At 36.2% G+C, this 23,679-nt stretch overlaps 1 long non-coding RNA gene across 6 annotated transcripts; it reads right to left on the bottom strand.

The window, feature by feature from the left end:
* Positions 1-1,214: 1,214 nt before the first annotated feature.
* On the bottom strand, positions 1,215-6,908 carry LOC144998879 (uncharacterized). 6 transcript variants are annotated; one of them, XR_013660468.1, is made up of 7 exons: positions 6,321-6,908; positions 6,027-6,088; positions 5,401-5,498; positions 5,198-5,290; positions 4,517-5,077; positions 4,386-4,430; positions 1,215-4,246 (listed from the first exon to the last, which is right to left on the bottom strand). It is a non-coding gene; the product is annotated as an uncharacterized LOC144998879 (long non-coding RNA). The 6 variants fall into 6 exon arrangements; XR_013660466.1 differs by having other exon boundaries at positions 6,027-6,194; XR_013660464.1 differs by having other exon boundaries at positions 1,215-1,750; positions 4,154-4,246; positions 6,027-6,908.
* Positions 6,909-23,679: the final 16,771 nt, after the last annotated feature.

The following is a 23,679-nucleotide window of genomic DNA, read 5'->3' on the forward strand; positions in this document are numbered from 1 at the left end:
GACTTCCAATATTTTCTAAGTGATTCTAAACATAGTTTTACTTCATTTCTAGTAAAAACCATCTGTTAGAACTCAACACTCAATTTCACATAGTATTTCACAATTTTATTCATTACAAAACACGATTTCAAAACGTGTATGTTACAGTGGACTACCCATTTTAATGCCTTGGTTCATAAAACTTTGTTAATTATCTCACAGTCTTTACAAATACAAATAAAGATATGGTTACTCGACCAACGCTCATATGCATGTTGTAATATCATATTATCTCCCTACTTTTAATTTTTTGGTTAAGTTGATTTTGGACTACAACAATAAAGTTATTAACCATCTTAAGAGATTCAGATTTTTCATTTATCAAGTATGGATACATGTAACATGAGTAATAATCCATAAAAAAAAAATATTGTTAGGTGAGTTAAACCAAACAAGTAAATAGGGTATAAAATGACTCCAAATACATTGCTAATATGCTCTAAAAATAATATAAGGAAGCAAGGTCGATCCACAGAAACCCGGGACAAATACGTATGCCTTTTTTCACAAGGTACAAGTTAGTCACAGATAGGGGGATTTGTTTGTAAAATTTAAATAAGAAAGTAAAGAACTAATGCGATATAAGAAAATTTAGAAATATAAAGATTCCAACTCTATGTTTTATAGTTTTGTTAATGTGGTTCAATTAAGAAAGGACATTTACTTACTTCTAACTAAGTTGATACTTGAAAGTGTTAAAAAGATCTAACACTTTCCATTTACAACATTAACTAACCAAAACAAGCTCTTTGATTAACCCTAACCTCACTAACCTAATCTAAAGAGGCTCTTAGAATTAGATTGAAATATTGTATTAAGCTGTATGTGAATGTTCCCAACAACACTCAATACTCTTCACAAGTTCGGGAGCATAAGAATGTGTGAATAAAGTTTAAACTAAAATCATTCAATGGAAATCAATTTAGTGCTTGTTACTAAGTCTAAATCACAAAACAATTATGGATTTTGTGATTTAGATAACTTGAATGATCAAACCCTAATTCAAATGGCCAATAAGAATCAAATTTAAAATCAAACTCTTTGTTGAAACAAAACCAAATTCACTAGAAAGAAAATTGAACATAAACATTAATCCATATTATTAAACCACACACAACAAGTAAAGATATATAATTGGAAAACTTAAGGTTCTAGCCACACATGACTAGAACAAAATCAACAAGTTTAGAAATAGAATTAAAGTACTAAGGTTGCTTACAAAGATGAAATAAAATGTTTTCAAATAATTTCTTAAATTTAATAGCTAAAACCTTCTTCAAAAATCACCCCTTGGTTGCCTAAGATGAAAGATGATGTGTGTAATGGCTCAAAATCCCAAAGTATGTCATAAAAGAAAACTATCAAAAGGAAGTTACGCGTCTAAGACAAACCCATGACAAAAATGGCTAAATTACCACATCAATGTGTCGCTTTAAAGTAGCTTGCCTTCTTTTAATCCGCCTACAAAGTACAATGTTGAAAATGGCCCAGATTTAATATGACACAACCCCATGTCGATTGACACTAAAACAACATGACCTATGCCATGATGCATACGACTCGTGTGTTGCTCTTATGCTCAAGTTGACAAGACCCGTGCCAACTCTCTTGATAAAAATTCTTGTTTTCTTCATTTCAGCTACGAAAAATCTACAACTTTGCTCCCGAACCTTTTTCACCATCCTGAATCACCTCCAACCTCCAGAACCACCTAAAATGGCGTAACAAGTGTGGAAATGAAGTGTGAAATTTTTTCCCAAAAATAAGTAAAATGCATGGATTATTATTAAAATGAAATGCAAAAGAGTAAACTAAACATGCTAAAAAGGTGCATAAAATGCACCTAAGAATTATATATGATTTATGACCACATATGCCCATTGGAAAAGGTCCACAAATTTTGGTATTGATCAAATTTAGTAATTTCAAAATTTTTGCAGATCCTTATTTATTCCCTTTGATGCACATAATGCATTTATTGAATCTTGAGAAGTATATTTACAGTAGAACTTCAATTCTTATAAGATGTATCATTCTATTTTGTGATATATAGTCTAAGCATTAATGTCAAAGCATAAACAAAGTCTCAACTTCTCAATTTCAATTATTTATGTTCTCGTCAATATTTAACGATATCAAAGATTCCATGTAATGATTGCTTAGTTATAACTTATAGATGTATCCCTCTAAACAACCATATCCAACCATATAGGTATTGAAAATAGTAGTTATACCACTGTATCAAACATGAAAGTATAGTTAAGATACCACTAACTTTGATACAAATAATAACATTTGTGTTATACTTAATATGTAAAGAGTATTATTAAAACTTAAACAATGACTGATTTCTAAAATTAATAATGAAGTTGATCTAACTACTTTTATGGTTAAATCTTCATTATTCCCAACTTTAATTGTGCTTTAATTTTGATCCAACTTTCGGATTATTTTTAATCCATGTAATGAATGAGACACGTGTACCATGAAGCCATAACTAATCCAACATATAATAATTAGGACATTTAGATTAAGGGGCTTGGAAATCATGAATATATATATATATATATATATATATATATATATATATATATATGTATATATATGTATGTATATATATATATATATATATGTGTGTGTGTGTGTAATTTACCTTTCTTTGCATGCCATTTAATTTGGGACATACTCATTATGAATGTGCTTTGTATGGGAGAATTTGCAACAATGTTAGCCTTTAGGTTTACTTGTCCCTCTTGTACTTGTACAAATCTTTTGGACCTTACAAGAACTACATCTCACTTACTTAAACATAATCCTCATTTTATGCTTTAAAGTGATATTCAAGTTATTTATAGGGTAACAAAATAATGGGATGACAAAAATAAAACATATCAGTATATCTATCATTAACACCAAAATGATAGGTTTTATAGACACCTTACCTAGTTATTAGTTTCAATTTAGCAATACCAACAATTGGATATAATGAAGTCTTAAAATCATAATAAACTACATATATATTGCAATCACCTTTGAGTAGATATGCAAAATTTATGCATATTATGTTAAAAATTCATTGTATGAATAATTATTCAATCATCATTTGGGTTCATTGAACAATAAATCAAACAATTGTTTAATGTGGTATTTTAATTATCAACACCAATTTCGAAAATTAAATAATATTTTTTTTGGTCCAGTCACTTAAGCTAACATCAAAATTGCACTCATTAGTATCATTATATTTTAATGGCATCTAATTTAGCATATTGTGGTTATTATATTTTAATGGCATCTAATTTATCACCATATGTTGATCCCTAAATTATTATTCCAGATATTAAATTAATCAGCTTAATTTATGAATTATAGACAAAAAAAAATAATTCATGAAGTATTAACCAATATTTTTTATCCATACATAACATGCTCATAAATTGTCATAGAGCATCTTGATAATTTTAAGATAAATTACTGTATTGATTCTATTAATAATTAGAGACCCTGATAATTATAGGAAGAATTCAAGAATAGACTTGTATAACCTAATTTATATCTTTAAGGAATCATATATATAACTAGATGCAATTAGATGCGCCGTTGGCGCTGTGTACCTTGTTTTCTTTCGTTATTTCAAATTAAATGGGAATTACAAAGTGGAATTCTTCAACGAAAGTTCAAAAACTATAAAGTATGAATTTATGAGCGTGTATGAGATATACCTGGAAGGCACTGATTGCAAAATCTACAATACAAAATTTACAGAAACATTTTTATTTTGGACCAAGCATTCAGTTTCAAGGGCAATAAAGCATGAACAAAACCCACTACTCCGCAATAAAATCAATTCATCAACTGAATATATACAACCTACATTAATAATTAATTACTCCACTCCACCTCAATTATCGGTCTGAAGTGTAGCAGTAATTCATTCAGATGGAGCCTTTTCAATATCTACCTTAATCATATGAGATACAGATATGGGAGTAATTGACAGCTGTTAAGTTTGAAACCAATTAATCAGATTTAGGGTATGTACTTCAACAAATTTTATAATATATAAAAATAATAATTTTGGTTTTTAGTGTTGAAATTAGTTGAGGGGGCATACAAATTTATCAACGTTCAAAACCACCTCAAAAACAGTATCTGGACTTGCATCCACAACACCAACAACCTTCACAAGTACGGTTTTGCTGGACGACTAACATTATATAAAAAATAATCAATACATGTATTTAATATTCATATTTGAATTCAAATATATATATATATATATATATATATATATATATATATATATATATATATATACGGGTTAAAAAAAGTCATAAATTTATCACCTTGTTGTCGAACACATCCTCAAAGAAAACTCTTCACACTTGAAACTAAAAATACGGTCAAAGAGTCCAATTTAATGTCATATAATGTATAAAACAATGTAAGGGCAAAATAGGGATAAAAAAGATTGTACCATTGACTGTAAGTGCACAAAGGGCAGAAATGTCATTTTGCATAGTTAGAAACCTCTCGACACAAAGTGTATTAACTTGTAAAAAGAAAATAATATAAGCCCACCTGCCTCTATCAATGCATGACATCAAAAATAATATTTATATATGAGCATTCAAAACAATAAGAAAATACGTAAAACTTTTACCTTTATATATGTCGCCAGTCCAACTCAGAGGCTTGGCATCAAAGATTCAAAAGTTATAACGAGCATTATATAAATGAAGATATAAAATATATATCTTGGGGAGTTTCATCTATATTGGTTTCAAAGTCAACGTTTTCAAATTGACTAACGTCTATTATCATGTTAGCGGTGTCAGTTTGGTTAACGATTTCATCCGGATGATCCTGATCATCCATGCTATTGTTAGATGAGGTAAGTGAAAAAAGGTCCTGATTTAAGTGAAGCTAGTAAACATACCTTAACATCATCATTTGGATGTGTCTTTTGCCACCAATGTAAGAGGCTGAATATCAACAATCTGTAGTTTCATATTCCCCCAAAACTCCATCATATTACCTGTAAATAACACAAAAAAGGAAAGCATATATAATCCAAAAACGAATAAAATAAAGCTAACTGCAGAAGAAATAGCAGATTTAAGATAAAATTAAAAAAATAAATAAATAAAAAATGTACCTAGTCAAGGATAGAAGCAAAATGGTACTAACACATGACCCTACCTGACCATCTATTTGGATAGTTCCTCCTGTAGTAATCTCCAGATGATTGCTACATGTAATTGCAGATACATGACATGAGTAAATGAAAAAAGTTGTTTTTACTTTTTAGTAAAATGTAACAATAAGATTATATCTATGATAAGAATTATCCATTCATACCTCATAAAAAACAATCAAGGAGAAGATCCTAGTTTTGTGGAACACGGACCGTATTTGCAAATCCCATAAAGACTATAATACGAACGCACGTGTTGACCCTATATAAAAAAAAGTCAAATAGTGAACTTTACAAAGACAATTCAAAGGCTTCTTAAAAAAATTCAAGTATATTATATTTTTATTCCCTAAGTATAGCTATTTTTTAACATATTTGTTCTATAATGTTTAAAAAAATACGTGATATTGGTGATAGTATCCGAAATTCTAAAGTTGAGTCTTATCTCAACTAATAATATCATCTAGGCACGATGCTAAGTAAAGGGGATAGAGTGGAAAAATATGAGATCTTAATAGTGAAAACAGGCCATTAATTACTTGGAAATTCATTCACTATAAAGACTATGAAACACAGTTAACTGTTCATTATAAGTACTAATTCCAAAAATTATTTGGAATTGATAAGGTTTGCTAATTCAATAAATAAATGTTGTGTTAACGAAGCTTTCCATTGAGACATAATGTGTTGTGTGAACAAAAACTATATATGTTACATAAATGAAAATCAAGTGTAACAATAATTCATCAAAGCACGAGCTAATAGCAAACTGGAAAGAAAATTTAGATACCTAGTTGAAGCATTTCATCGACCAGTTGGAGTGCTTTATCAAACTTTCTTTCAAATGCCAACCTTAATTAGTTAGGGGTATAAATGAATCATTTTCTTGGAGAATGATGTTGCAATATCAAAGCAAGGTCAGCTAGTTTTGGAGTTGGGGGCAATAACATATATAAGTCTAATAACATACATGAGACAAAGAAGGGCATACTGTTGTCAATAACACCATAAATAAATGAGATTGAAAGTGCTAGTATAGAATTTACATAACTCAATCCGTAATTAAGAACTTAGAACTACGTACCCTAGAAATCAGAGGGAAAGCAAACCACCCTGCTCCAAAAGTACAGACAAAGACAAACAAAGAAACACCAGAAATTTCAAAATCGGAAATCATAACAGTGATTTTCAATGAGACGAGGCTCAGAAAAACGGGATGAAAGACTTTATGGCTGCAAACACCGGTTGCATATTCCAGTCGGATATGCCTTCCGAGTTGCCTTGCCAAAATACGGCCTTCAAGTTCACTCATGGTTGCCGGTGTAAATTGTTTTCACAAACAGATTTCATCATCGCCTCCATCTTTGTAAAAAACAATCAAAATTGGAACCCATCAAAGCAGTTATCTACTGTTGGTCTAAGCGGAGGTGAAGCAGCAGAGCCAAGAAGAAAGGAGAGAAGGGTTATCGACTGATATCCAAGAAAGGGAGCTTCAGAACGAGAATAGATGTAATTACACGAGAAAGATAATGAATGATGTCCATGGCAGTGCAACATCTGATTGGGTGGAAGAGGCGGTGGTGGGAAAAGTGGGATAAGAAGGAAGAGAAGAATAAGATTTATTGTGGCGTTTGAAAGAGATGAAAAGTTCAGTGGCAAATGATGAAAGAGAAAAAAATTCTTGTAGCCGAACATTTTAAGCTTTTATGTATATATAAATGATCTTCATGGTAAATTGGTAATGACGGTGAGCTAATTATTAATTGTTGACATATGTGCAGATCATCAATTGTAATAATAATAATCAAATAAATAAGGAGATGTAGCTTACTTCATCCCAATCTCATTTGAAAACATAGATCATTGAAAATAAAGTTACGCAAGTACCACAAACTAAAGAAAAAATAATAAATAAATAAATAAATAAAATAAAGCATCCACATATATAACTTTTTTTAAGGGATAATAAAAAAACCACTATATTTTGTAATTTTTTTCAGTTTAACCATATAATTTTTATTTGTTAATAAAATCTTTCTTTTTTAGATAAAATTTCTATCGTTACCACTACTATTTGCATTTATGTTCAAAAATACATCAATTTTCATTTTATGCTAAAAAAATCATCCATAAATTGATTGCTAAACTGATCTTTTTTAAAAAAACAGTGATTTTCGTAATTAAAATCAATTCTAATAGGTAACAGTGGCAATGTTGAAATGTTTTACTAAAAACTGATTGTTTTTACGAAATTTATTAAAAGTTAATGGTTAAATCGAACTTTTGCACGATTATGGGCAACTATAAAACTGATTGTTTTTACGAAATTTATTAAAAGTTAATGGTTAAATCGAAATTTATTACAAGTTAATTAAGCCTAACAGTATGAAAACCTTAAAATCTTAGGCTTAATTACAAGATTATGGGCAACTATAAAACTTCTCCTTATTAGAGTGATGATATGTATCAAATGAGAATTACAATCATAATCAAGCATACATACAACCTAACCACGTTCTCATACCAAATGTTGTATTTATAGGCATAATCATAGGATCAATTTATGCATATACATGAAGAATCCTAAATTATTTGAAAAATACTTAATTGACGAAGATGATATCCCAATGATATCGAAGATGACTGACTTCATATTTTAATTCTTTGACTTCTCGTAAAGGTGTCTTAGTGATGATCCTGATGGATGGAATTACATACATGATAATAGTGTTATATAAGAAGGATTAAGATATGAAGAGAATAACCTATCATATCCCCATAAAACTTACATCCTTCTTTTAACATGTGTTTAATTGGTCATTTACAAAACTTATGAAAAGTTAGAATCACAAAAATTGGTCCTTAAGTTATGAATAAATATCATATCCATTATACTACATATAATTAATCCTAGGACATGACATGTCATTGTGGAAAGTTTCATAGAGATATGATCGGTTATTCTCTTCACATTCATCTTTCCCAATATTTAAATATTAATAATCAAATTCAGATTGATAGATATCTAGACAAAATTGTATGGTTGGGTGATGCATCTCGGGTCTTTCTACTGAACACTTTACTCGCACCATCGAATCTAGAATGTTTACATAGGAGGTGTACATACATCAATGGAATAATTGGGTGCCATTTAAAATCAATTTTTTACCTGGAGAGCAACAGTTAACAAAATTCCAACCAGATTGGCACTAGTTCGAAGAGGTGTAAACATAGATTCGAACTTATGTGTTCATTATGGGCTGGAAAATGAATCAACATGTCACCTTTTGGTTTCTTGTAACTTCGTGATGTTAGTTTGGAATTTTATAAGGACCCGGTGCAAATTACCATCTCCATCCATCTCAACTATTATAGAGAACCTTGAAATCTTGAATACATTGTTTATATCAATGGCTCATAAATAAGTGTTGATGTCAATTTTCTATTTTACGTATTGGTGCATATAAAAGGCGAGAAACAAAAGGATCTTCAATAATAGAAACTCCACCGGTTTCTTTCATATTACAAGAAATCAAATCAAATTCATTTTTATGGGTCATAGCAAAGGTACACTCTCTTGAATGGAATGATCAGTGTAATTACAATTTTGTTCACGACCCTTTTAATAAAATTGGACCCGGTGACAATTTCTATGTTTTGTTTTCCTTTTTTTTTAATTTATTTATTATTATTATTATTATTATGGGGGGGGGGGGGGGGGGGATGGAGGGTAGTTTTCTTATATTTGATATGTTTGCATCTTGGTGTACATAATTTTGCATGAGAATGTTGTGTTTGGAGTGTGTTTGGTCTTTTTTCATTGGAAGATACTTCGGTAGTTTTGATTAATAGTTCTTCCGCGATAATTATTTTCTTTAGTTGCAATGTTGTGATGTTTCTCTATTTATGGGGTGTTTGTTTGGCGTCGGATTCATTTTTTGGGTTTTTTTTTAGACCTTGTTTGTGTTGCTCTCACGCATATATTCCCATTGATCCGGATTGTCAAGTCTTGCATTTTCTTATATGTGATATTGGTCATTATCTTTTAGTGAAGGTTTGATGAAGTTGAAGCTGTGATATTTTTTTGGAACTGAGAAAAGAAGGTTTGATCCATATTGCTCCTGATTTTGGTAGATGTTTTTATTTTCTTTTTTGCAAAATTGGTCGAAGGTGAATTTGGTTTCGGGACATTTATGCTACTGATCATTCTTTCATGGTTGGAGGTGTTGATATATTTATTTATAAGAGAAACCTTCTTTTTAACAGTGGCAAGAATACCTTGGTGTGGAACTTTAGAATTTCGATACTCTCCTTGGATTGTGTTGCTTGTATATGTATTATTTTGGAAAGCGACTTCTTTTGGAACTCTCCTTGGTTGGATTGTGCTTGTATATGTATTATTTTGGAAAGCGACTTCTTTTGGAATGGACATTTCTACCCTTGATGATGGCTTTCGGAATACACATTGCTTTAGAAGTGATCGATTTTGATTCAAATCCCCCTTAATATTTGATACTTTTTCTGGTGAGCTCTAAGAGTTCATGGGATTTTAGTTGTTTGGTGGTGTAGTTTTTCTTCTCTCTAGGTGTTTTCATTATACATTTGATCTAGTTTGGTGTAGTTGTAGTGTTTTTGTATCTTGACTATTGTACTTTTATTTGTTGTCCACCTCCCCCCAGGTTTTTTAATTTAATTTCCATTGTTCAAAAAAATAAATAATATCATCAAACTACAAGATTTAAAGGAAGAGACCGGGTGTGATCAGATTTATCATAGATCATGCTACATAAATTATATATCTAATACAGATTGCACCAGATCCTAAGCCACTGAAACATGATCCTTCTAACTATATGTATGATGGTTCTCCTTGCATTTTGGGAAATAAGTTGGCACAACTTCCTAAAGGTTTTAAAAGGGTTTAGGGCCCTAAAAGGTTCTCATGTGTTCTTGATCATTCTGTTGGACAATGTTTGTTATGAAAGCCTACAATGCTTTAGTAAAAAAAAAATCTGATGAATAATCTTAAAGTTCTGCATATTTCCCTTCATTTTCATTTTTTTGTTGTTGTTGTTGTTGTTGTTGTTGCAATCCGAGATATGAAAGCCTACAATGCTTTAGTAAAAAAAAAACCCCTGATGAATAATCTTAAAGTTCTATACATTTGCCTTTTTTTTTTTTGTTGCTGCAATCCGAGATATCCTTGTTTCCGTCCAATTTTGTTAAACCCATCTCGGATTTATTTTTCAATTGGATTTATCCAAACCATCACAATCCGATCAATTCAATTCTGACCCACCTTTTTATTAAACCCAGTTCGGACCCATACAATTTTGGATTCACCTAATATCGGATCCTACCCATTCCGACATTAACCATTCAAAATTCACATTCCTTTTTTTCGTCTCCATAGGGACAAGGCATGCAACAAAATGCATAATTTAGCTAAAAATGTAATTTTTCACTCTTTTTTTATAGAACGATAGAATCATTTAGGTCATCTAGTGTATGAAAAAATGGTCTTTGGCCTAGCGGTATGGAATGACTCGCAAGACCCTCAGCTGATTAAAACTGAACCATCTTACACTTATGCAGAAGCTCCAATGAAACATCCAAAATCCAAGTATTTCGTTTAAATCCCTTGAAGTATTTAAATCTAGCAATTGAGGACCCTTCGTACATTGGCATACATGTATGTACGCTTAGCGTACACAAGCTGATGCATCAGGTGATTAAGGCTCGTACGCGGGGCATACAAGCATGTATGCGGGGGTACAAGGCCGAAGACCAAAACCCTAATTATCGGACTTGAGCCCTATTTAAGCTCATTTATGACATTCAACCCCCTTCCTTACCATCCTCCATTACCCTCAAATGTCCCTAAAACACTAGATATCTTTGAGAGTGATATTCGAGCTTGAAAGTGCCTAATGTAACCCTTTTGGTGTGTTAGCAAGAAGAAGGAAGTTGTAACATTCTAAAATTTTCGTTTTAATTTAATAATAAAACCTTAGCCATCGAACATTGTATAAAAATCATATACAGTGTATCTCAAAATATTGTAAGAATTGTCAAAATATCATAGTATAAACATCACAGGCTGAACAAATGGTGTGTGCACTGCAATCTTTTCGAGCTCCTCTTTTAAAACGAAGTACCTGAAACCAAAACTGAAACTGTAAGCACGGAGCTTAGTGAGCTCCCCCAAACTACCACATACCATACAATAACATATAAACACATATTGGGCCTTGCCCACTGCATCGGACCAAAGTCCGGAAACTGCATCGGACTGAAGTCCGGAACTAACCAGGGCCTTGCCCTCTACATCGGACCGAAGTCCGAAACTAACCAGGTCCTTTCCCTCTGCATCAGACTGTAGTTCGGAAACTACATCGGACCGAAGTCCGGAACTAACCAAGGCATTGCCCTCTGCATCGGACCGAAGTCTAGAAACTTACTGAACATAGCATAGCATAATCATAACTACTAGCATAAACACATATACAACATACTGCATCAGACCGAAGTCCGGAAACTGAATGAACATAGAATAGCATAATCATAACTACTAGCATAAACACATATACTTCATATTGCATGTAACGACCCAAATTTCAAGTCCAAAAATTTCATTTTTAATTAATCGACTAGTAAAATTATTTATAAGAAAACACCATCTAAACATAACTTTTCATAAAAACCACAACTCATGTCTGAAACCGTTCGCAAAAGTAAGAATAATGTTAGAGTACAATCCCAAGAAACTCTAGTGCGGAAACCAACATGTGTGCGTGTGTGATGTGTTGCTACCGCGCCAGCTCCTTCCCCTTCGTTGAAGAGGTACCTGAAACCAAAACTATAAATTGTAAGCACGAAGCTTAGAGAGTTCCCCCATCCTACCACATACCATACAATCACATAGTATACATACTGCCGGGTAATTCCCGGGTGCCCGACCTACACAGTACGACCATTCTGGGGTGCTGACCTACCCATACGACCATTCTGGGGTGCCGATCTACCTTGTGGCCATTCTGGGGTGTCGTCCTACCCGTGTCAAGCCATTCTGGGGTGTTGACCTACCCCTGTCCAGCCATTCTAGGGTGCTGACCTACCCGTCGGTCCTAACAACCGAAATCCACTACTATCACATGTAACATATCATAAACATACTATCAGACATATATGGGGTGTCCGAACTACCCTTCGATCCTAACAACCGAACTTGGGGACTATTCCCCTCCTACCACCACTATCACATATAACATATCATGCCAGCATATAAACATATCATCACATACTATCAGACATATCTGGGGTGTCTGACCTACACTTCGGTCCTAACGACCGAACTCTTCCACTATCACATATAACATGTCATGCCAACATATAACATATCAGGTAGTAGCAAACCTAGATGATATCACAAAGACAATCATCTAACATACAACTCCTACTGGTGGGTCGGCATTGTGGCCGTAGACCCACCGCTACTCGAAGGTAACTCACCTCAAATAAGTAGATGCCGATAATCCGTGTGGGAAGTCTCTGTCTACTGCAGCTCTGGAAATCCTCTAGCTACAATCCCCACAAAACACTAGTCAGAAACTGACATCTACTCTTAGGGTAAAATGACTATTTTATCCCAATCAAGTCCATGTCAAAGTCAACTTCAAGTTGACCTTTACACGATCCATGACTTAACTCATCGAGTTTGGCGATGACTCAACGAGTTCCTCTTCTATAAGAACATCGAATGATCCTTCATCTGACTCGCCGAGTTGTATGAACAACTCGTCGAGTTCACATTCATCTGATGAACAAGTCCTGACCTCGACTCACCGAGTTGTATGAACAACTCATCGAGTTCATCTTCAATCTTAAGGATGTTTTCTTGGACTCGCCGAGTCTGTTCTAGCACTTGTCGAGTCCCATGAATTCCAGGTCTATGGCTAAGTCCAAAGCGTTGGGTCGCTCCTTCTGACCTTCTACCATCCTTTAACACCCAGTTGAGTTCTTTAGACCCTCAATAGATATGGGACTTTATGCCTTTGACTCGCCGAGTCCCATGAATGGACTCGCTGAGTGGGTAACGTCTACACCCTAAATCCTTGATTTATGATGTACAACCTTTGACCAAAAGATAGATCCAAGCCTCTAGGCTCGATTTAGCACATAAAGTTACAAACTTTACGTGCATGCATGGAAGAATGAGCCCAAATGGCTCAAAAATGAACTCCCAACATGCATGAGGCTTTCCATGGGTTCTAAAACAATTGCTTTCTGCCTTAGGGTCCCTGAAGAACCCTGGATCCGAAACCCTAGCCCTCAACCATGCTTGGGATCATGGTTGGTAGCCAAAATAGCTCTTAGAATCCCTAAGTTCCATCAAGAGTATATCTATAATGATAATGAGCAAGGTATAAGCTTTATACCTCAAATGCAGTGTGGAAGATGCTCAAACTTAGATCCCTCTAACCTCTTCTTGTTTCTTCAAGCTTTTCCTTCCTTTATTAGATCATAAAAGCACCAAATTCACTCAAAAGGCCTTAGATCTTCACTCACACGATTGGGGTTTGCTATGGGGGTCTTCTGGGAGCAAATGGGATGATGGGTGACTGAATGAGATGTTTAAATAAGGTGCAAACCCTCATATTAGGGTTTTTGTCTAGCCATGGCCTACACGTCGAGTACGGGACTCGACTCGCTGAGTCCATCACTTAAATCCCGCGTCCTGTCCCGCTTCTACTCGGCGAGTTGGTCCTTCAACTCACCGAGTCCAAGGCCAAAAATGCAAAACACATAGATAAAAATAAGAAGAAATACATACCAAGAACCAGGTGCTACAAATCTCCCCCACTTATTTTAGACTTCGTCCTCGAAGTCTGCTGCTTGTCCCTGAAACAGCTCTGGGTAATGCTCCATCATCTCATCCACCGGCTCCTAAGTCCATTCTGAGCCTTTCCGGTGCTGCCATTGCACCTTCACGAGCTCCACGCTCTTGCTCCTCAGATCGTTCAACTTCCGATCAAGGATTGCTACTGGCCTCTCAATGTAATTCAGGATGTCATCAACCTGAATGTCCTCTTAGGGTACCACTGCTGAGTCGTCCACCAGGCACTTCCGTAGCTGGGAGATGTGGAAAGTGTTGTGGATCTGACTGAGTTCGGCTGGCAGATCCAACCTGTACGCCACCTTTCCCACCTAGGCTATAACCCTGAACGGTCTAATGTACCTGGGGCCCAGTTTGCACCGTTTCCTGAATCGGATAACGCCCTTCCATGGAGACACCTTCAGGAGAACCATATCCCCGACTTGGAACTCCAGGTCTGATCGGCGCTTATCGGCATAACTTTTCTGCCGACTCTGAGCTGTCTGCAGCCTGCTCCGGACCTGCTGAATCTTCTCAGTCATCTTGAGCACAACTTTGGTGCTCCGCATTACCCTCTGTTGTGACATCCCCAATTTCACGGCCAGAAAAGACCGATTTGTTTATGCTTTGTTTTATAAATCAGAGTAATCATTTAAAGAAAACGGATGCGAAATTTGTTCCCAAAACAAGATATGATAATAACTTATCAAAACATTTCTCAAAGAGAATGTATTTTTTTATTTAATAATAAAACCTCGGGATGTCATGTTCCGATACAGACCAAAAGCATAAACAATATAAAATAGACCTTACAACAGTTATTTATAACTACTGATCTATAATCCAAAACCTCTCGTCAAGTCCATCAACTTATACCCTTGTTCCATTACCTGTAATGCAAAGAAAACTGAGTGGGTCAGGCTTGGGAGCCGGTGAGCATATATGGTTTTCAACCCACAAATATACATAATATATTATATTCAATCCTCAAACAATCAATCCAAATACCCATCCCCATTATCTCCTTTATTTCTTAAGGTTTACCCTAAGAACCAATTATCATTCATTCATTCATTCCTAAGGATTTACCTAAGGAATTGGCATGAAGTCCATTGCTACCAAAGTTTATCTATCACGTACTAAATCCATAGCTATCAGGCGCTAACTCCATAGTCACCAAGGTTTACTCAACAAGCACAAAGTCACATCGTCACCAAGGTTTATCAAATAGGCGCTAACTCCATATTCACCAGGGTTTATCAAATAGGCACTACCTCCATAGTCACCTAGGTTTATACAATAGGCGCTAACTCCATAATCACCAAGGTTTATACAATAGGCGCTAACTCATAGTCACCAAGGTTTATACAATAGGCGCTAACTCCATAGTCACCAAAGTTTATACAATAGGCGCTAACTCCATAGTCACTAAGGTTTATACAATAGATGCTAACTCCATAGTCACCAAGTTTTATACAATAGACGCTAATTCCATAGTCACAAAGGTTTATACAATAGGCGCTAACTCCATAGTTTCCACTATTTCATCTACCCATGTTCTACCCAACATATTTTGTAGATATAAAATACATATATAGTTTGAATCATTTAACACCCGTATGAAAACATCAATTCCAAGCCCATCTCAAATAGACAAATAATGTATAACACATAGCACGTATTTCATAGCTAATATTTTATATTTATGTGTTAGAAGAAAGTAACCACACACTCACTTGATCAGAAGATGATCGGACAGCACTACGGCTTGTAAATATAGTATTCTTCGGTATATCTAGAAGATCTTCACAAAAACCGGCTTCTCGCAGGTAGAGCTTTGGCTCGGGAATTTCACTTCTCGAGATCTTTGTGCTTCGGGACTCGCTTCGGGTCTCGGGATGATATCGGGGTTTCGGGGGGTTAAAATAGGGCTTAGAGAGAGTATCGGGAGCGGGAGAGTAAGAGATGAGCAACCAAACTCGGCTGACCCTCGATCTCTATTTATATGGAAAAAATGCTAAACTCACCTCGTGAGTTTTTAATTCTCACCTCGTGAGCTTGCTCACCTCATGAGTTTCTAATATTCACCTCGTGAGCTTGATATGTCATTGCGCTCATCATGGCCACTTGCCCTAGAAGACATCCATCATCTGCTCACCTCGTGAGCCACTTAATGCTCACCTCATGAGCTCTGACAGTTTTGGGGTTTCGCGCCCTGAACTTCAGAAATTCATAACTTTCGTATACGAACTCCATTTTCAACGTTCTTTATATCCACGCGTAGGTAAAAACAAGATCTACAACTTTTAATTAGACTTTGTTGTCTAATTTTGATTTAATTTTAATATATTATTTTTAGTAGGCCGGGACAAGAAAACTCCGTTCGAAATTCATAACTCCTTCATCTGAACTCCGTTTTCATCCATGTTTTTATCGTTGGACTACTGTTGATGAGATCTTCAATTCTCATTTAGAAAGTTTTGGCTAAATATCACTCGACCTCAATCTCGAGTTTCGGGCTGCATATTGCTAATGCTGAAACTTTGAAAAATCATAACTTCCTCATACGAAGTCAGATTTAGACGTTCTTTTTATGCACGCTCTCTATTTAACGTATTCTACGACTTTCATTTAGATTTCTAAGGAAAATATCGCTCTAACGTAAATTCACTATTTACGTCGCGTTGTGTCGTGCCGGTTCTGTCGCGAAACTTCGATAGGTCATAACTTCTTCGTTATAACCCGGATCTCGATGTTCTTTATATGCATGAAATCCTTGTAGCATATACTATAACTTGGTTAAGGTTAATCCTTCTAAATAATCTTCCATCAAAAAGTGATTTTTGATGCTTATTGTCTCTAAATTAACTAGCCCGGATCTACGGGCGTTACATCTATCCAACCTCGCCCCAACATATCGGCGTCCGGGACCTCCTCCCATACAACATCTCAAAGGGAGGGCGGTCAATGCTCGCATGATAACTATACCTCCCTGATATATATGTCGGCCAACTTTTCGGCCAAAATGCTCTCCTGAATCGGGATAATGTAACATCCCCCTCTGGCACGTATTACATTATTGTCCGCTTTGGGCCACTCGGCACGAGGACTTCCCAGGGGGTCACCCATCCTGGTACTACTCCCGCCCGAGCACGCTTAACTGTAGAGTTGTTATGGGATCTGCTGCCCTCACAGCTTTAAAACGCATTGTGATAGGAAAGGTATCCACACCCTTTATAAGGAATGCTTAGTTCTCCTTCGCAGCTGATGTGGGATTAGATCTAACCCACTTTCACCCCTATTATAGGGTTCGACGTCCCCGTTGAACACATCGACCCGTGCCCTGGCTCTGATACCATTTGTGACATCCCCATTTTTACGGCCAGAAAAGACCGATTTGTTTATGCGTTGTTTTATAAAATCAGAGTAATCTTTTAAAGAAAATGGTTGCGGAATTTGTTCCCAAAACAAGATAAGATAATAACTTATCAAAACATTTCTCAAAGAGAATGTATTTTCATTTAATAATAAAACCTCGGGATGTTATGTTCCGATACAAACATATAAGCATAAACAGAACTTACATTTAATTACACAATTGATTTATATCTCCTTTAAATCTCTCTGTGAAACACGTCTTCGTATTAATACCTGTGATACAGAGAAAACTGAGTAGGTCAGGCTTGGGAGCCTGGTGAGCATATAGGGTTTTCAACCCACAATAATATAATTATTATATTCAACCATCAAACAATCAACTTAATTACCCATCCCTATTATCTTATTTAATTCTTTGGATTTTACCCTAGGAATTCAACTACCCGTCATTCATTCATTCCTAAGGATTGACCTAAGGAATTAGCACAAACTTCCATTGCTACATAAGGCTCATCTGCCAACATTATCCTTTAAACACCTCTGCCAGGATTACGTCATACACTATGAGGCGCGACTGCCAGGTTTATGACATTCTCTTTTAGGCGCATCTGTCGGCATTATCCTATAAGTGCATCTGTCAGGATTATCCTATAAGCGCATCTGCCAGAATTACGATATTCACTACTTGGTGAATCTACCGATATTATTCTTAAACGTATCTGCTAGTATTATGATATTCTCTAATTGGTGCATCTGCCAACATCATTCTTAATCATCTTTCATACCTCATCGTTTTATCACATACCAACTATCTCATCAACCCATGTTCTACCCAACATATTTGTAGATATAAAATACATATACAGTTTAACTCATTTAAAAACTATGTAAAACATCCATCCCACACTTATCTCAAATAAACAACAATATATAAACACATAACACGTATTTTATAACAAATACTTCATATTTATGTGTTAAAAGAAAGTAACCACACACTCACCCAAACATATACTTAATATATTCAAACAATAATTGTATTATACCCATGTTTATGAAAGGGACTATACACCCACACATATAAACAACTTTATAATATACACATAGCACGTATTTTATATAAAATACTTCATAATTATACGTTAGAAGAAAGTAACAACACACTCACACATATAAACGACAATATACCTAATACCCTCAAACCATACTTGTATTATTATTGTGTTTATGAAAGGTAGTATACACTCACTTGATCAGAAGATGATCGGACAGCACTACGGCTCGTAGGAGTAGTATTTCTTAGCAGATCTGGAAGATCTCTACAAAAACCGGACTCCTCGCGGGCAAAGCTTCGGCTCTGGAATCGCACTTCTCGGGATCTTCGGGATCTCGGGACTTGCTTCGGGACTCGGGAATATTACCGGGGCTTCGGGGTACCTCTGGCATGCAAAACGATGCAAAACGGGAGAGAGAAGGGAGAAAAATAGCAAAGGAACTCGGCAGCCTCGCATCCTATTTATAGGAGGCTGGAACCTCCCAGTACGCGGGGCGTACGTGCCTCCGAAATCGTCACTGCATGCGTCATCCGAAGTGTCGACATTTCTTGCTGTACGCGGGGCGTACTCCGGATGAGCCCGGTGACTCGCCTTCGGATAAGGCCGGATTTAATAATTAAATTTAATTATTAATTATTTAATAAACTTCGGAAATTTATATCTTCTTCATACGAAATCCGTTTTCGACGTTCCTTATATCCACGTGAATGTGAGACTATGCTCTACAACTTTCGTTTAGACTCCATCGGATAATTTTGACTTTATTTTTATTATTTATTTTTAATAGGCCGGGATAGAAAATTTTGTTGTAAATTCATAACTTCTTCGTTTGACGTCCGTTCTCGCCTAAATTTTTATCGCTTTGATACTAACAACGAGATCTTAGATTATCGTTTAGATCACTAAGGCTAACTATCGCTCTAACGTAAATTTCACTTTTTACGTCACGCTGTGTCGTGCCGGTTCTGTCGCGAAACTTCGACAGGTCTTCGTTATAACTCGGATTTCGGCATTCTTTATATGCACGGAAACCTTGTAACATATACTATAACTTAATTAAGATTATTCCTTCAAAATAATCTTCCATCAAAAAGTCATTTTTGACACTTAACGTCTCTAATTGACTAGCCTGGATCTACGGGCGTTACAATTATCTCCCCCTTAGGATGATTACGTCCCCGAATCATCAACGAAATAGGACTTGCATAATGATTCCACACGTTATTTATTCATCCTAGGTAACAACCGTAACTTCTATGTTTCCTCGAAAGAGTATTTAACTCTATGGCTTTCTTGATTGCAGAAGATGCCCAATGTTGCATCTGCTTATCGTACTATGTTGTACTTTCAATCGTAACCTTCAAGTTACCAGAAAAGTCCTTATTGTGGACTCCTTCTTCTTCTCAAGATAATTACTTTCATTTATCTATTGTAACAAATCGATGGGTCGTGCTCTATTGACCTCTCATCGCATGATGCGACGCTTAGACTCAGTCTTCAATGAAGTTAAATTCCAGGATGGAATATACCTTTCTTCATATTCTAATGTGATATAATCACATTTCAGCATGCAACATTTCTACCTGCAAACTTCTTTTAACAACGAGCGCAACACTATCAATCACATTAACTTCAACCTTCTGACTTAAGTCATATGTTACATCTAACTTGGTCCTCTAGCCCACGTAACATACTCCTCGTAGTCGAACTCAAATTTAAATATGACCACTAGGGTCGGAACAAGAACCATATTACTAGTCATTACCGAAACAATGGTAATGACATTCCAGAATAAAGTGGAATCAATTACTAGCTTCTTGGTAACATTGTGACCTTCCCTGATCCAAGTGCGAGTCTTGTGCTTCCGGTAGTATATGCATCTACTATCTTTCACACCTACTCATAATCGTCCCAAGTATTGTCCCGCAGTCGACCAAGTCACCATACAAGAAAATCAGACAATCATTCAACACATCAGTTAGCAAAACTAGGGTTTATATTAATTCCTTGAAATGATTACACAAAAGTTCAAGTTCACCCTATACTATGCCTCTAATAGGCTACATACATGATACTTTTCATATCGCTACTTTATAACTTGATCTTTAGATATAAGATCCTTATTCCTGATTCCTTGCATTGCCATCTGCTTCATCAAGGATCATTTGAAATGCTCTTGCCTTTAGCTTTGGCGGTGCCTCTAGCCTTGTTGCTTGATTTTTCCTTGGGCAGTCTTGCTTGAAGTGCCCCTCTTCGTTACATTCGTAACACACCTTTTTGTTGAAAATACATTCATCAGCGTAGTGCCCATGCTTTGCACACTTGAAACATGTCACCTCCGCACCACATTTTCCTGAGTGCTTCTTTTTGCACTTATCGCACCACCTTGCCTCATCCCTTCCTCCTCCTCCAGACTTCGAGAATTTTCTTTTCTCATTAGAACCTGAAGTTCCTTCTAACTTTCTCTTCTCGCCAACTTCAACCTTACTGTCAGTCCTCCCCTTGATCATATTCTCAACAGACTTGGCAGCCCAAATAGCTGCCTCTAGAGTTGGTGCCTGACACACTGACATTGCATACTCCCAAGGGAGTCCCTTTCTGTACCGGTCGACTTTTGTCAGTTCTTCTGGGACGATGCGCAAAGCAAACTCCATCTTATCTGTGAAGGCATTAGTGTATTCATCCACTGACATGCTGCCTTTCTTCAATATCAGAAATTTGTTCTCCAACTCTAGCAGGTTTTGGGCCGAGCAGAACTTTGCGCTTGAATTGCACCAAGAATTCTGCCCAAGACAGTTGCAGTGGCTCGTTAGGGCTTAGGATCTTCCCTAGAGTGTTCCACCATCGAACGACTCCACCTCGGAATTGACGCACTGCATAGATAGTCTGCAACCTGCCTCTGCAGCCACAAGTCATGAAGGCTAGCTCCATTTCAGATATCCAATCCATAACTCTGATCGGATCTTCCTTTCCAGCAAAGGTCGATGGTTTGCAAGTCAGAAAATCCTTATACTTGCATCCCATTCCATCATTCCTTCCATTCTGGTTGTTTTGCCTAACTATCGGTGGGTTGGCTTGACCAACAGATCCACTAAAGTTTCCACCTTCCGAGTGCCCTTCATTCACTTCGGGCTCTTCCACTTGAATTAACAGTTCTTCACGATTCTGTTGAAGCAGACTTCTTGTTTCATCCATCTGACGATCCAACATCGTCTGAATCATCAATTGTACACCGGCCATTGTTATCGGCTCAGGTGCTGCTGCTATGATAGCTATTTGCTCAATCACTAGTGGTTGATTCCTGTTTTCATCAGCATTTCCAACTCCACTTCTTGTTCTCATCATTTTTGATCTATACACCGAATAAGGTGAAATTAGATCCTTATTCACGATAGATATTCAAATCATCCTTATCACTCTGAAACGTTTACATGCTAGTTCTAATATCGTAGACATACGCTTAGAATCCTAAACACATAAGGTTTCCAGATCCGGTCGGCAACAGACCATAGATCCGAACAAATAATAGCACCAATATAGCTATCACACAAAACATTTAGCACATAAAATCATTTTAGGCATCATTCCTAAAATAAACTAGTGCTTGTGTCAATTTAGGTGTACTACCTAACAAAATTTAGACACACTGCTCACAATCATTACTTAGCATTCTAAGTTTAAGTCTAGAAATTTCCTACAATTTCCTAGTTCGCTTAAACTAATGCTCTGATACCAACTGTAACATCCCCATCTGGCACGTATCACAATATTGTCCGCTTTGGGCCACTCGGCACGAGGACTTCCCAAGGGGTCACCCATCCTGGTACTACTCCCGCCTGAGCACGCTTACCCGCAGAGTTTTTATGGGATCTGCTGCCCTCATGGCTTTCAAACGCGTTGTGATAGGAAATGTATCCACACCCCTTATAAGGAATGCTTATTTCTCCTTCGCAGCCGATGTGGGATCAGATCTAACCCACTTTATTGTAATGAACGTAGATCCGGGCTAGTCAATTAGAGACGTTAAGCGTCAAAAATGAATTTTCGATGGAAGATTATTTTGAAGGAATAATCTTAATTAAGTCATAGTATATGTTACAAGGTTTCCGTGCATATAAAGAACGCCGAAATCCGAGTTATAAAGAAGAAGTTATGACCTATCGAAGTTTCGCGATAGAACCGGCACGACACAACCTGACGTAAAAAGTGAAATTTACGTTAGAGCGATAGTTAGCCTTAGTGATCTAAACGAGAATCGAAGATCTCGTTGTTAGTATCAAAGCGATAAAAAGTTAGGCGAGAACGGACGTCAAACGAAGAAGTTATGAATTTATAACGAAATTTTCTGTCCCGCCCTATTAAAAATAAATAATAAAAATAAAGTCAAAATTAGCCGACAGAGTATAAACGAAAGTTGTAGAGCGTAGTATCACCTTCGCATGGATCTAAATAACGTCGAAAACGGATTTCGTATGAAGAAGATATGAATTTCCGAAGTTTATTAAATAATTAATAATTAAATTTAATTATTAAATCTGGCCTTATCCGAAGGCGAGTCACCGGGCTCATCCGGAGTACGCCCCACGTATAGCAGGAAATGTCGACACTTCGGATGACGCATGCAGTGACGATTTCGGAGGCACGTACGCCCCGCATACTGGGAGGTTCCAGCCTCCTATAAATAGGATGCGAGGCTGCCGAGTTCCTTTGCTATTTTTTTCCCTTCTCTCTCCTGTTTTGCATCGTTTTGCGTGCCAGAGGTACCCCGAAGCCCCAGTAATATTCCAGAGTCCTGAAGCAAGTCCCGAGATCCCGAAGATCCTGAGAAGTGCGATTCCCGAGCCGAAGCTCTGCCCGCGAGGAGTCCGTTTTTGTAGAGATCTTCCAGATCTGCTGAGAAATACTACTCCTACAAGCCGTAGTGCTGTTCGATCATCTTCTGATCAAGTGAGTGTATACTACCTTTCATAAACACAATAATAATACAAGTATGGTTTGAGGGTATTAGGTATATTGTCGTTTATATGTGTGAGTGTGTTGTTACTTTCTTCTAACGTATAATTCTGAAGTATTTTATATAAAATACATGCTATGTGTATATTATAAAGTTGTTTATATGTGTGGGTGTATAGTCC

Source organism: Lactuca saligna, chromosome 5 (assembly GCF_052625555.1).
Source record: "Lactuca saligna cultivar CGN05327 chromosome 5, ASM5262555v1, whole genome shotgun sequence".
NCBI classification, from domain to species: domain Eukaryota; kingdom Viridiplantae; phylum Streptophyta; class Magnoliopsida; order Asterales; family Asteraceae; genus Lactuca; species Lactuca saligna.